The 13,742-nt window shown below is 43.7% G+C and overlaps 1 protein-coding gene across 5 annotated transcripts in view; it reads left to right on the top strand.

Moving 5' to 3' along the window:
* Positions 1 to 13,742, top strand: part of Grap2 (GRB2 related adaptor protein 2) — a 70,496-nt gene that overhangs the window by 26,876 nt on the left and 29,878 nt on the right. The window contains exon 1 of one of the 5 annotated variants that reach the window (XM_010612628.3): positions 3,282 to 3,322. The exons of the other annotated variants lie outside the window; for them this stretch is intronic. The gene's annotated coding sequence lies outside the window, so the exon portion shown is untranslated. Of the gene's footprint in view, positions 1 to 3,281; positions 3,323 to 13,742 lie in introns of those variants that run through there. 5 annotated transcript variants of the gene reach the window in all.

The raw sequence follows: 13,742 nt of genomic DNA, 5'->3' as shown, positions 1-13,742 counted from the left end.
GGTGATACAAGACCTGGTAAGCCAACTCACCAGGATAAAGAACAGAAAAATGAGCCCAGCAATGCTCAAAGTCTGGGCTACCTGGAGGTAGAGAAAGGAGGATCACTTGAGGCCAGGAGTTCAGGGCAACACAGTGAGACCTGTCTCAAAAAAAAGAAAGGGGGATGTGCTATGACTTTTACACACACACACACACACACACACACACACACACACACACACACTCACACACACACACACACTCACATGCTTTGGTATAATAAAGGCCACAAAAGAGCTAGATGCCCCAGCAAAGACAGGCTATTAGTATATCCACACTTTGTTATTTGATACATGAACTCACTAAACTTTCATAACTACCTACTTCGGTCTCTAGTGAGGCAGTAAACAGAATAGATAAGAGCAAGGGCACAAAAACCAGCCAGCCTGGATTATAACTTCAGCTCTACCATTCGCCAGCTGTGTGACCTTAGTAAGTTACTTATCCACTCTGTGCCTCCATTTTGTTGCCTGTAAAATGGGAATAATAAAATTAAAACAAACTTGCATGGGCTCATTGTGAAGATTAGATACTAGAGAAAGCCTCTGGTAACAATGCCTGATTCTGAGCAAGCTCTCGATGTACCTGAGTTATTCATAATACTGACTTTATTGGATCCACACATCCCAGTAGGAAACCAGTGAGATCTTTTTTTTTAATTTTATTTTTAACTTTAATCTTTGAAGTGCTTTAATCTCAGATGTTTAGCCATCCTTGGAGCACAATCTTTCCTTTCATTAAAAACCATTAAGTCTCTTCAAGTTTCTCTTCTGTGGTAAATGATCCAGATTACATAATGGGTCTGTTTTACATGCTTTAATCATTTATTTGAACTTCTCAACCATCTCCAGATGTGCTACACAGAGAAACAGTGTCAAGGAAAATGTGGTTTTGAAATTCCTTATTATTAGCTCAGATGTTTAAAACTCATAGTTCTTAAGAGAGAAGTTGTGTTCTTTATAGCATTGATCAGATGGTTCCTTTCTTTCACACTGCCAAAGCAATATAACTGTCAGATGAATAGTTCAGCATGAAGCAAACCAGAAGAGACCATAGGTCATTTGTTAAACATTGATTGAGCACCTGTTGTGTGCTAGGCACTGATGTATGGGCTGAGATTACAAATAAGCTACTCTCTCCTTAGGGGAATTTACACTTTGGGAGGGAAAACACAGAAATGCACAAATAATTGCAAGTATTTCTCTACTATTCACGCTGCCTGAAATGAGCAGGTGAGGCAGGATATGCTGGGGCAGAAGGGAAGGAGGGCTAAGTTCCAAGAAGGCCTTACAGAAGGGATGACTATTGAATCTAATTAAAGAGTGGCGAGAATTAAGGAGGAAGAGGAGGACGTTCGTTGAAAAAGAGATGCCTATCAGCCTTTGCACATCCAATGGCCAAGTAACCTTACCTGGATGCGGCTGATATGTCTGGAGCCCAGGGACCAGGCAGGGAGCACATTCACAGAGCTGCCCAGGTCAGCTGAGGTCGGACCAAGAGGCTAGGCTTCTGCTACAGGTGTGGGGAGCTAGGGGAGGGGGCAGAAGCAGACACGTGGCATAGTGTGGGATCACAGATGTGTTACACAAGGCACTTCTGGAAGCCACAAAGAGGGGACATGGGATGTGTGTGGGCTTAAAGGCGGGGAGGAGACTAGGCTGTTGGAGTCAGAGAGAGAGATTATCGAGCCTTCCTATAGGCAGGGGTGATGGAAAGAAGGGCTTCGGGTTAAGGTATACCTAAGACAGGGTTCAGAGACCTATTAGAGTGGGGTACCAGGTATGGGGAAGAAGAAGAGACAGGGAGCGGTCCAGAAGGAATTGCAGATTTATGGCGCACACGATCCTGCCAAGCAGTGCCCTAATGGTAAACAAGGACAAGTTGGCACAGGTCCATTGCCCAGAAAGGCCCCTCAAAGACACATGTCCTGCCGAAGGTCAGCAGGGAAGATCGACTTCATGTACTAAGAGCAATATATTCATTTCTTACTAGCTGTTCTATTTTAAGTAGCCATTAATATATGTGATATATATGAGCTAAGACAAAATTCATGCAGTGTCTTCATTTTCTGGCATTAAGTTTTCAAATATAATAAGACAGTTATCAGAATTGCAGTTACTTATGAATGGCACAGTATGTGTCTATTTATTTATTTATTGTTACACACACACACACACACACACACCACAGAGTATAAACTCTGTGAGATCAGGGACTTTGTCTCTTTTGTCCCCATCTGCATCCCCAGCACCTAAAACTATCTTTGACTCCATAACATGTGTTGAGTAAATGAATAAATTTCCATGTGAGGGAAAAGAAACAGTCATTGGTTTCACTAATGAGGGAAGAAAAGGGGGGAAAAACCTAACAACAAATAAAACTCGGCTTAAAACAGTTTTTCACAAAAAGATCCAATTTGCAAAAAAATGGAACTGAAGTTTAAAAGCTATTTTTCTCCCTGACGCTCTACTTCTGGGAAAATCACAGCTGCCGGCTTAGATGATGGTTTTAACTGCCCAGTTACAAATTCTGCACAGTGGTACATATTGGCAGAACGCCGCTCCCTTAAATGCCATTGGATCAGTAAGGAAATGGTGATTTTCCTTATTGATTTAATGCCAGTTTCTCTTTTGTGAAAAATTTCATATGCTGCGTACTGGCACAAGTGCCACGAAACTGAATATTGGGGGCCAGATATTAAGTAAGTCACTCATGTTCCTCTCTGGCCATGTGATAGGAAACCATTTCTACTTTCAGGCTGGAGTGCTCAATCTTTCTCCCTTTAAACTTAGCAGAATGATTATTCCTCCTGGAGGACGGAACATATGCTCCTTTTGATCTGTGAAATAGCTCATTCCTGGATGAACTTTAAGCTCCCAAGAAAAGCATGTAAAATACTGTTTGTGACTCGCAGGAGAAATGTTTCACATTCTCATTACTCCAAAATGGTCATCCCAAGTTACTCTCTCCAAGGTTCCTTAGAGAAAAAGGAACTTCAGGCTGCAGCACTAAGATGATGATGAAGATGATGGTGGATCTGCAGCAGTGATGACGACAGCAGGATCACACTTTCCATGCATTTTACTCAATAACTCCAAAAGATGACAATGTAGAAAAACAATTCAATGAATGGCAAATATTTACCTTAAACAGGACACTGCGAACTCCGTGGACTTCAAAGAGGGATGCAGCTTGGCTCCTGTTCTCTGGGGCTTTACAAATTAGCTGGAGATGCAAGCCATAAACACAAAGTGAAATGAACAGTCACTAATGGATAACATGGTCAGTAAGTGCGATACAGTTGTATATGGTTCAGAAGAGGGCAGGGTAAACAGACAGCAGTCCTAAAGGGAGTGGACTAGAATTGGAATTGGACCTTTGGGTGTGGGAGCTGGAGTGAAAAAGGTAGAGCAATGGCTCCTTCCATGGATAACTTGCTGACTGTCCCACCTGGCTGAGAGGAGGGTTATGGCTGACAGAGGTGGGGATAGATTGGGGGACGACCTTGAATGCCACTCTGGGACAGTGGACTTCAGTGTGTAAGTTGGGTGAGTTTTTTAAGCAGAAAGAATATGAGGTGAGCAGTGCTTTAGAGAAAGTAAATCTACAGGAACCAGGGCTGTGAGTTAATTGGAGGTGGTGGGTGTGTGTGCGATAATGAGACCCTGACCCAGGCAGGGGAGAGAGGATATCTCCAGCATCACTATAAATGGTTCTTAAGGGTTCATATAAATTTGTGCCTCAAAGGGCCTTGCTGCCTCATCGCTATAAGACAGTGATGCTATGATCTGTGTGCTGCCTGGAACTATCTCCTTTTAGGGGCTTGCATTTTTACATGGACTAGGCCACCACACACCTCAGAGAATGGAAACGACGTGGATTGTAAAGGCAGGAAGAAACCTGGGGCCCCAAAGGTCACCTTCTCAACTCACTGACAAAGGAACCGGTCCTTGCTTGGATTCACACTACTCGTGAATGACTGATTCAAGGCAGGGCCTTAGATCTCCTTACTGAGCTCCAGCAGGCTCCCCGAGTGGGCCACATTCTGCTTTGAGGTGCATATGTGCAGATTCTAGAGGAACCCAGAAACATTTTGGACAAGCGAAAGAATTTCTGATTGTTTCTTGCCCTGGTTGAGACAACTGAAGCTCCTCTACCCCGGACCCCCCGCCCCAGGTCTAGGCCCTGCCTGACTCCCCACCTCTTCTCTGCTAACTTCCTGCCTCACTGTTTTCCTGAGACACTCTTGTTTCCTGTGTCTTGCCAATGATTGTGTCGTACTGTTTGTCTGGAACCCTTGATGTCCCCAGTTTAGGCCTCAACAGGAGACCTTCAAGGACTCTGCCTTCCCTCAGGTTGATTCAGGGTGAGCTCTCTCCTTGGAGCTCTGTGCCACCCTGTACAGGAGTCTGCCAGTATGTCTCTAATGTCTTATGCGTCTGTCTCATCCCTCAGCTAAGGGGAGGGACTGTGAGTATGGATCACTGAACACTCAGCATCTAACACGGTGCTTGGCACTCACTAGACATTCAAATGTCGAATGAATGAATGAATGATAATTGCCTTTTTGTGCCTTCTCAGTGCATTCATTCATTTCATAAATATCTACTGAACAATTACCTATGATGGGCACTGTGTAGTTACCCTTAAATGTCAAAATAAACCTAGGCTCTCAAGTTCCAAATTATGCATGCATAAATTATGTATGTGGAGTGTTAACAGGCACTCGCAGCAGAGAGCTCGTGCATATCTACAAATACCAGAGCTAGCAAAGGCAGTAAACTGTGTGCCAGATGTCCCTGAAATTTACAAAGAACCAAGAAGCAAAAATGACAGTTAGCTCCATAAGCCCAGTAAAAGGGAAAAAGAAAAAACACAAAAGAACAAAAGAACCTCTAGAAGAGGGAAGTGGCTATGGTTTGTTTTTTTTTTAAGTGCTCGAGCCGGGGGTGGGGAGGATTTATAAAGCATTTTGTGCCGGGCAGGTTCATGTAAGTCTGAGTTCCTCAAGGCTGGCTCTTAGGAGCTGTTTGGAAAATTCATTGCCATGCATGAGTCGGGGGATGGCTTTTTATTCCACTGGAAATTGTTAATGGGAACTGCATTAGCGGCCCCTTAGAGCTTTTCCTGATAGAGAGACAGCAGGTTCGCCCAAGCAATTCTGGAACCCTGATCACTGCCAATTAGGGGAGCATTGTCTGGCTGACATAATCAAGTGAGTATAAATATATTTATCGTGATTGGAATGGGAAAGGGAGACCGCAAAAAGATTGAGGCTGACACTGCCACCCATTGCCTGGCTCAAACCCAGCGTGACACCCCACGCTCAGCAAAGGTGGTCACTGGCTGTTGGAGGTGAATGCAGTTGAGAATTCAGGACTAAAATCGTTTTTCCCTGAAGAGGCCCTGTCTCTCCTTATTTTTTCTCTTCGCTTCTCTATTTTTTAAAAAAAATTTATGTTCACTTCTATGAAAGCTGAAAAGAGAAGAGAAACCAGATGCCACATTGAACATATTTTCATTCTGTCCTGTTGGCCATGCTGCCCCCGCTTTGCTTCTCCAAGGCTCAAAGTGACAGTGGAGAGCACAGTCACACAGGGCCCACCATCTTCTCTGCCACCTGGCCTTGGGGTATTTCATTGCTGCTTTGTGGAACTTCTGGGAGAATACCTGTGATGTGTCTCCAAGCTGGGACTGAAAGACCCTGATAAAAATAGTCCCCTGCAATGGACTAGATATGGGAGGAATTTCTTGGATTTAAACGGCTGAAAAGGGCCAGGGATTTAGCTCAGTGATTCTGTCGCCTGCCCAAGTTTGATCCCCGGTACCAAAAAAAAAAAAAAGGCTGAAAGAGGAGGCATGTTTCAGTCACATCTGGTGGTGTCCCTGTTGTCAGACTGGAGAGCAGGGTCTCTTTAGACATCTGCACAGATTTCAAAATGCAGGCTGTGTCTCTTCCTCCTCAAACAAATGGCCAGGGTCAGATACAGATGCCCAAAGCACATTGTTATGGGAAACATCAATGACAAAACCAATGTCATGGCAGGGCCAGTCCATCAAAGGCGTAACTTTTTTTTCTCGCCCTTGACTATTTGATGATAGCCACTTAGAGAGCTAAGTTGACTTTAGCTGTCTTCATCACCCACATTATGTGTACACAATTGTGTCATGCCTTGGGGCCTGAGGATCCTTCCCAGTGACTATAATAACCCCTTCCCTGTGTTCTGTGTTCTGTCCCACGCAGTCTACTATTTGACTTTACAAGTACGAATTGCTCTTGGGCCTGTCTTCCTGAGTTTGGCAAACATTATCTTATTATTGCTAGCACAGATTCCATACATGAAGAGGTTGGTAGGTAGGAAGGGGTAGGAATGTCATTTATAGGGATTTATCTGTCTAAAGGCATCTGACCTCCCATGTCCAGTTTACGCTTGCTGAATTTTTCCTTCTTTTATCTGCTCCAAATTGGCAAAGCCAAACACTTTTACCCAGCTACCAGAAATTTGTATTTATTTTGCTTTTCAAATCTTAATGGATGAAACACCTGTTTTTTTGTGTTCTTGTCTTCTCCCTCTTGCCAGACATGTTGTTTTTTGAGACCTAGAGCTCATTTTCTCTCTAAGGAAGAAGAAAAGTCATTCCATATTTACCCATTAACAAATTTCTCCTTACAGAAAACATACAGGGAACACTTTTCCTGTCACTTCATCTCGGCTGAACCTGGCACATAAATAGCCACCATTCCCATTACGTTAGTTTAATTTTCTCTTGTTGGCATTTGCTTCCCTGAAGCAAAAAAAGATTTCTTAGTTCTGTCTTTGTTTGATTCTGCTTCTGAGGAAAGTACCAGACCCTGCGAGTCTGGTTGTTCAGTAAGCAGGTTTGATTAAATCTCTGGTATCTATTGAAGAGCCTTACTGCGCCAGGTGCCTGGGATTCCTCTGAAGTTCTCTCCACTTGAAAGTTGGATGGTGTCAGTTATCTAAGTGCTGACCACCTCTCCATCTGTTGGTTTTGCGCTGTGTAGGTGAGGTCATGAAATAACTGTTTACCAGGAGCGGCCAAGTCCTAAGCGGAGCCCAAGTTCCGAAGTCAGAGATACCTGGGTCATATGTCAGTACAGCCATGGGCACATTGCTCTTCTCTTGCGAACCTCCTCTTCTTCATGATAGATGCTGACTGGAACAACAGAACACTCTGTTCATCTCTGCTGTTCTCCATGCTGAGATAAAGCTGATCAGAAAACAAAGAGCCTGGTCTAGCAGAATAACGTTGGTGCAAATTACATGTGGTCCTAAGAAGGTGTTTTTGACCCACGCATATAGGTGGCATTTAATTTAGAGATGTCTGTCGTTTAGTTAGAGGGCTAAAACCTCCTGAATACACAGAGCTCTTGGACTTGGTCGAACCTTCCGTCTTAAATTACTTTGGCTCATTTTACTCAGGAGACTTCTGGCTAGGGAGTAGTAAATGAGAAGCCAGAAGTCTGGTTAGTGGTAATGTGCTATGTCAGTTTCCTGGTTTTGATACTGTACAATAGTGACATAAGATGTCACCATTGGGGTAAGTTGAGTGAAGAGTATACCTCTATTGCGTTTGCAACTTCCTGTGAACCTATAATTATTTCAAAATGAAATTGTTTAATGAGAGAAAGAGGAAGAAAGAGAATAAGTTAATTGGCAATTAGGAGATTTAAGTGCTTTTCATGGTTTTGGTCCCTTGCTGGACAAATATTTTCATTTTATCTCTTCACCCCCTTTCACATATGGGTTCTATTAAGCTAGGCTCCCTTTTCTATAGTAAAAGAGGAAAAAAATAAAACAAGTGGGGTGCTTTCAACGTTATATTAGAAGCCACCCACTTCCTGCCCCTCCCCAATCCCTTTGCCTACACAAACCTCCCTCCTATGTCCGTATTCACCTGGTCCTCCTTTCTCCCTGCCAAAGGAGAGACACCTTCCCAGCCGTGGCAAGCAAGCCAGGCCTCCCTCCCTCCTGAAGCTCCTGAAGCTCAGTCCTTCCCCTGTGAGAGCTCTGGACCAGTTCATTCTTACTCAGGGTTTTCACCACATATATATCAGTCTTCAAATTTTCGTCTCTACCCAGAGCTTTTTGCCGAGATATACACCTACATATTAAATTCCCCAAGTGGGATCTCTGGCATTTCAGACTCCTTGCCTACATTCCCTTATCTTGGGAAGTACCACTGCCACATACCACAATGCCAGCAGAAGAATTCTAGGGATCACTGTAGGTCCACCCTGTCCAATGGGCCAAATGTGACTAGTCCAAACTGAGATGGGCTGTGAGTATAAAATACACACCAGATTTCAAAGACTTAGGGAGCTCAACAACATTTTACATTGACCTCAGGCTGAAATAGTATTTTGCTCATATAGGGTGAAATAAGATAAATTATTAAAAATTGGTTTTTTAACTTTTTAATGTGCTGCTAGAATACTTAAAATTTTGTACATGGCTTGCATCTGTGACTGACTCACTTTCTGTTTCTAATGCACAGTATTATTCCAGGCTCTTCCCTGCCTTTTAGCCACTTCCAACTGGTCAATAACCCATAGCAATTCTCTTGAATTACTATAAGGGACAATAGTGGTTAAGTGCACAGGCTGAGCTTGGATCCTGGCTCCACCATCTCTGGGTACCTATGAACTTGAGGAATTAATTGCTCAGACTCTTGCGGACATTAAATGAGACCCTGTACCCAAAGCACTTTCCATGGAGATAGAAGCACGTGCAAAGTCCAGTGTCAAGAGAAAGATCATGGTCTTTCTCTGTCATCACTCAGGCCCTCGTCATTTCTAACCACGTTCACTGCAAAAGTCTCTCCGTCTCCTGTTCACCCTGGCTCCCAGTCTTCCAACTGGCACCACACTAAACATGCCTTAATGTGACCATTATCAAAACTTTTAGGGAGTCTCCATCACCCTTGAAACAAAGTCCAAAGCCCTCAGCACTCATGCCAGGACCCCCGGACCTGCTTTATCGCCAGCCCCATCTCTTGCCACTCACTAGGACCATGATGTACCAGTTAGGTTCCCACCTCCTGTTTGCACGCACTGATCTCTTCTGTGTGACAGTTGTGCTCTCAACTCTGCCCTGATTCTTGTCTGCAAAACTCAGTTCAGGTGTCACATTATGTAGGAAACTTCTCCTGGTCCCTCCTGCTCCTAACTCTGCCCTAGGCTACATTAGGGACCTCTCCTTTGGTCTCTCGAACCAACACGGATTTGACTCCTTTAATCCTGGTCAGGGACAGGTTCTCTTGTCTACTCTGCATCTCCATGCTCAGCACAGAGCCTGGCACAGAGTGGGGCCTAAGAAAGATTTGTTGAGTGAGTGCACGAAGCATAGAGATACCCTAAGAAAGAAAAGTCAAGTAAGAGTTCAGTGAAGAAAAGTTGAAAATTAACATAGGGGAAAATTGCCACTTCCTGGTGGTACAGAGTCAGAAATGAGAGAGACCTCTGGGCAAGGGGACAGCGATAGAGGATTTGGAATGAAAGAAGATAAAAAGAGAAGATCATGAAAAGAATAGAGCCACATCTGAAACAGCTGATGGTTTATTAACTTCCTCTAAAATAGTTCCAGGAAGACACAAGGTACTAGGAAGGCACAAATCATATGAAAAAAGGAGGAGGTATCACTGATTTGTCAGAAGGACTGGGTGAGACATGGGCGACACAGGCAAATGTCAACCCAGTGACTACGTGATGGGATTACTAATAATTGACTGGGGCTGATGCCCAGGAATTTTGTACTGTGGTACAAGTGCCAAGCATGGGAAATTTTGACAAGTTATAGGTATGAGAAAATAGATACTGAAGTTTAGAATAACAATGTGAAATGCCAGAAAAATCTCAGGAGAAATATATGAATACGCAAGAGGGCTTGGAGGATTCCTGCCTTGCCACGAATGTGGATTACAAGAAAAGTCACTTGTAAGAACAGAAATTCCAATATAGAAAACCTCCTTATCAAAGTATTGGTATTACAGAGTGCATGATGGTGAAGAGCATCATGCCTCTGACCTACACAGAACAGCAAATCATACAAGACAGAGAAAATATAAGCTTTGATACTTCATGGCTCACAGGATGTATGAGTAGGAATATGCACTTCTGCATGCAAACCACAGCCTGCATGAGAACCTCTGAATGCTTCATTACAAGACTGAAGATCTGATCCCAAAGTCCCACCCACTCCCCAGGTTCCATGGGAGAGATCTTGCTGAACAGGCACTGAGGGAGGTGAGGGCATCATGGAATGTCGGGGGAGAGGGTGGAGGGAGCAAATGATTCCTTGCCATTACTTTCCGCAATGCACCAGTCTACCACCTGGAGATTTCTGAGAGAAGACATTTCTGACAGAAGGAATATGTCCATATTAAAAACCTACTTATTGCTAGCTATGGCAGCACCTGGTAACAGGCACCTGCCTGTCATCCCAGCTACTTGGAAGGCTGAGGCAGGAGGATGGCAAGTTCATGCCTATTCTGGACAATTTAGAGACCCTGTTTCAAAATAAAAAGTAAAATGGACTGTGAACATGACTTAGCAATAGAATGCTTGCCTAGCAAGCGTGAGGTCCTAAGTTCAATCCAGTCCTACAAAGAAAGAAAAAGTATTTGTTGTTGATCTGAAAGTCAAGTTTAAGTGGCCATTCTGTATTTTATCTAGCAGCCCTGCTTATAGAGGTATAAAATTTTCCCATTCATGCATCTGGGAGCCACAAGACACTTTTTCTTTCTTTCTTTCTTCCTTTTTTTCCTTGATAGTGGTTAGCCATTGAGAAATATGCAAAAAGATAGCCACAGCTACCACCTATTGAGTGCGTGCTCTGTGTCTGCTTTCAATGATTATCTCACATCTTTCCAAGACCGTGAAGCAGGCACTGTTATTATCCCCGTTTTTAAGGTGATGAAATGGAAGCTCAGAAAGGTTAAATAGCTTGCTGGGGATCACCCAGCTATTATCCAAGCCATGGTTTGAGAACTGACACCATGACTCCAGAGCCCATCTGTTTGCCACTTTGCCCAACGAGGCAGGTGCACTAGGCAAAGGTTAGATGTATCAGGTCCCCCAAAAGAATAGGTGAGATGGAGACCACAGGGTATCATGGGAACACGCCACAAATAAGGCTTTGAAGGAACAGCTGAAGTACCTTGGTTTAATAAGAAAAACTCTAACTCTAGATAGATGCAGCCCACATGTGGACTCAGCTTGATTGAAAGAGCAATGGTTGGATTTCATCCCCCACTACAGCTTCAGCAAGTGGCCCTTACGCAGTGAACAACCTGCACAATCACATACAGCGGTGTGAGTTAGACAGCAGAAGAACTAGTGCTGAAGCGTGGATGCAGACTTGGCACTTCAAGAGCAATAAGACGCCATTGACAAAGGCACGTTGGCCTCCCATTGGCGGAATTCTAAAGTCAGTTTTGAGAGGCAGGATGTGGAGAAATTGCTGAAGGCCTCACATGATGAGAAAGGCTCGAGCGGGTCTGGGAGATCATGTGACAATGTGACGCTGACAGATGGTGCCTGGGGAAATGACCCTCCAAAAGTGTTTGTGTCAGAAAGCTTCAACACACAGAAGCTTTTACTTCATCAAGCAGGGGGAGTGGGGGGTGGAGAATAGGGGCTCAGGAAAGCGACAGCAGCCTATTCCAAGACATAACCAAAAGGAATCCCACGGCTCAGAAAAGAGGACCCTGAGGAAGGGACAGGACACACTAGCAAGAACAATGAGTGAGTCTCTCCACCTTGACACCTCTCCAAGGATGGCCTTCCAGGAGTTGACTCTCTTTCCTTTCTGGTGGGGCCATGGGCCTGGACAGCTGATTGTCCCCAAAGCATTTGGTTATATTCTTCATGAGACCCTAGAGGACAAAATGAAGCTGGATGGGCTGGATCAATGTCTAACCTGGTGGATTTGAATGTTGATTAATGGATTCACGTCAACTTGGAAGGAAGCTGGATGTGCCTGGGTCCTTGCCTGTGATCCCAGGACCCCGGGAGGCTAAGGCAGGAAGGTCACAAATTTGAGCCCAGCCTGGGCAACTTAGCGACTTAAGCAAGACCTTGTCTTAAAAATAATAAAATAAAAGGCTGGGGCTGTAGCTCAGTGTGAAGGCCCAGGATTCAATCTCCAGTGCTTCAATTTTGAAGGGAGACTTTAGGTGAAGGAAGGAAGTTCCGAGAGAGCCCTTTGGCTAATGGTCACACCACTAGTGAGTGAAGGAGCTAGAACTTGAACCCATCTGTGTCTGGCTCTAAAGTCCATGTCCATTTATTACAGAATAAAAACCCAAAAGGCATGAGGTTCACTTGTTTTTAAAAAAAAAATGTTAAAAGATATAGCCATAGGGCAAAAGTAGAAAGCCACTCAGAATGGACTGTGATAGACTAATTAGTCAAAGGTGAGGAACAAAAGAAGAAAATCAGAAAAGTTACATGTAATCCCCTGTGTATCTGTAGCCAAGGTATGAGTGCCTGGTTTGACCGTCTTCGTGGCCGCAGGAAACACCTGGCTTTTGGTTGTAGTTGTTGCTTACTTCCCAATACAGCCACAATTGTGATGGTTTTTATTTTTTACTTCTGAGAACAGAATTTGGACTGAGAGGAATTCAGTTCGGTATAAACACTTCACCAGGCATTTAGCACATTCTTTCCAACACCCCTTTCCACTAACCACCCTGACTCTGTCATCACAGTGAGTTCGGGGAAGACCTACATGCTTTTCTCAATCACTTCCAAGTTTGAGAACATGGGATCTGGGGCCCTCCTTGATCAAAACTAGTGATTGCAAAGAAAGAGACTTGTCTTACAACATACTGAGGTGTTCCTTAGTTTAACCGAACTCAAGTTAGGAAGACCTGGATTTTTCAAAAATAAGAAAATTCTAATTATTCCCTTGATGAAAGGTATTTACACCATGACCCCTTTGATTAGCTACTCTTTAGTACCTTTACCAGGTGACTTGTTATGTAAAACTGTTTGTATTCTTAACCTTTCAGAGACTTCTCAAAGTGGGCTCAGCAATCTCTAAATTCGTGTTCACTTTTGTAAGCTTTGAGATTGGTGAGCTAAAAAATGACCAGCATTCCCATAATAAATGGAGACTTGGGAACATGAGTGACAAAAAGATGGACGTACTTGTGGTCACTTTCATGCTTTGCCCACATAAGAATTACAGTAGCACAAGGCATGGAGGATAAGGAAAGGGAAAGAGGATGCTGAGCATATTTATAAAAATTTATAAAATTTATAAAATGATGCCCCTGCTCCGGGGACAACAGAGCAAGAAGGAGGCTTTTAAATATATGACAGATAAATCAAGATTTCACAGCCCACATCAATAAAAACAAACATGAAGCAAACAGAAGGGAAGAGAAGAAAAAGAGAACATAAAGGCACCATAAAATCCTGGTAATGTATCTGGAGGGAAATCAGGATGTGAATACAAAGTGGGAAGAGGGGGAAAAAATAAAATCTGGAGATTTGTAAAATTTTTGTCTGTCAGTATGTCTGTCTTTCTGTCTCTTGCCCTCTCACTCTCTTCTTATCCCGCCTGTCCTTCTGATAGGGCCCATTAAGTGGTTTCTGATGCTGCGTGGTATTTTTGAATGCTTTCTTTCTCTTTGGTTTTGCCAGCAGGATTCCTGCTATGTCTGTGGACAACTG

The sequence above is a fragment of the Fukomys damarensis genome, unplaced genomic scaffold (assembly GCF_012274545.1).
Source record: "Fukomys damarensis isolate Sample0158 unplaced genomic scaffold, DMR_v1.0_HiC HiC_scaffold_19, whole genome shotgun sequence".
Taxonomy (NCBI): Eukaryota; Metazoa; Chordata; class Mammalia; order Rodentia; family Bathyergidae; genus Fukomys; species Fukomys damarensis.
This window is presented reverse-complemented; position numbering and strand designations above follow the sequence as displayed.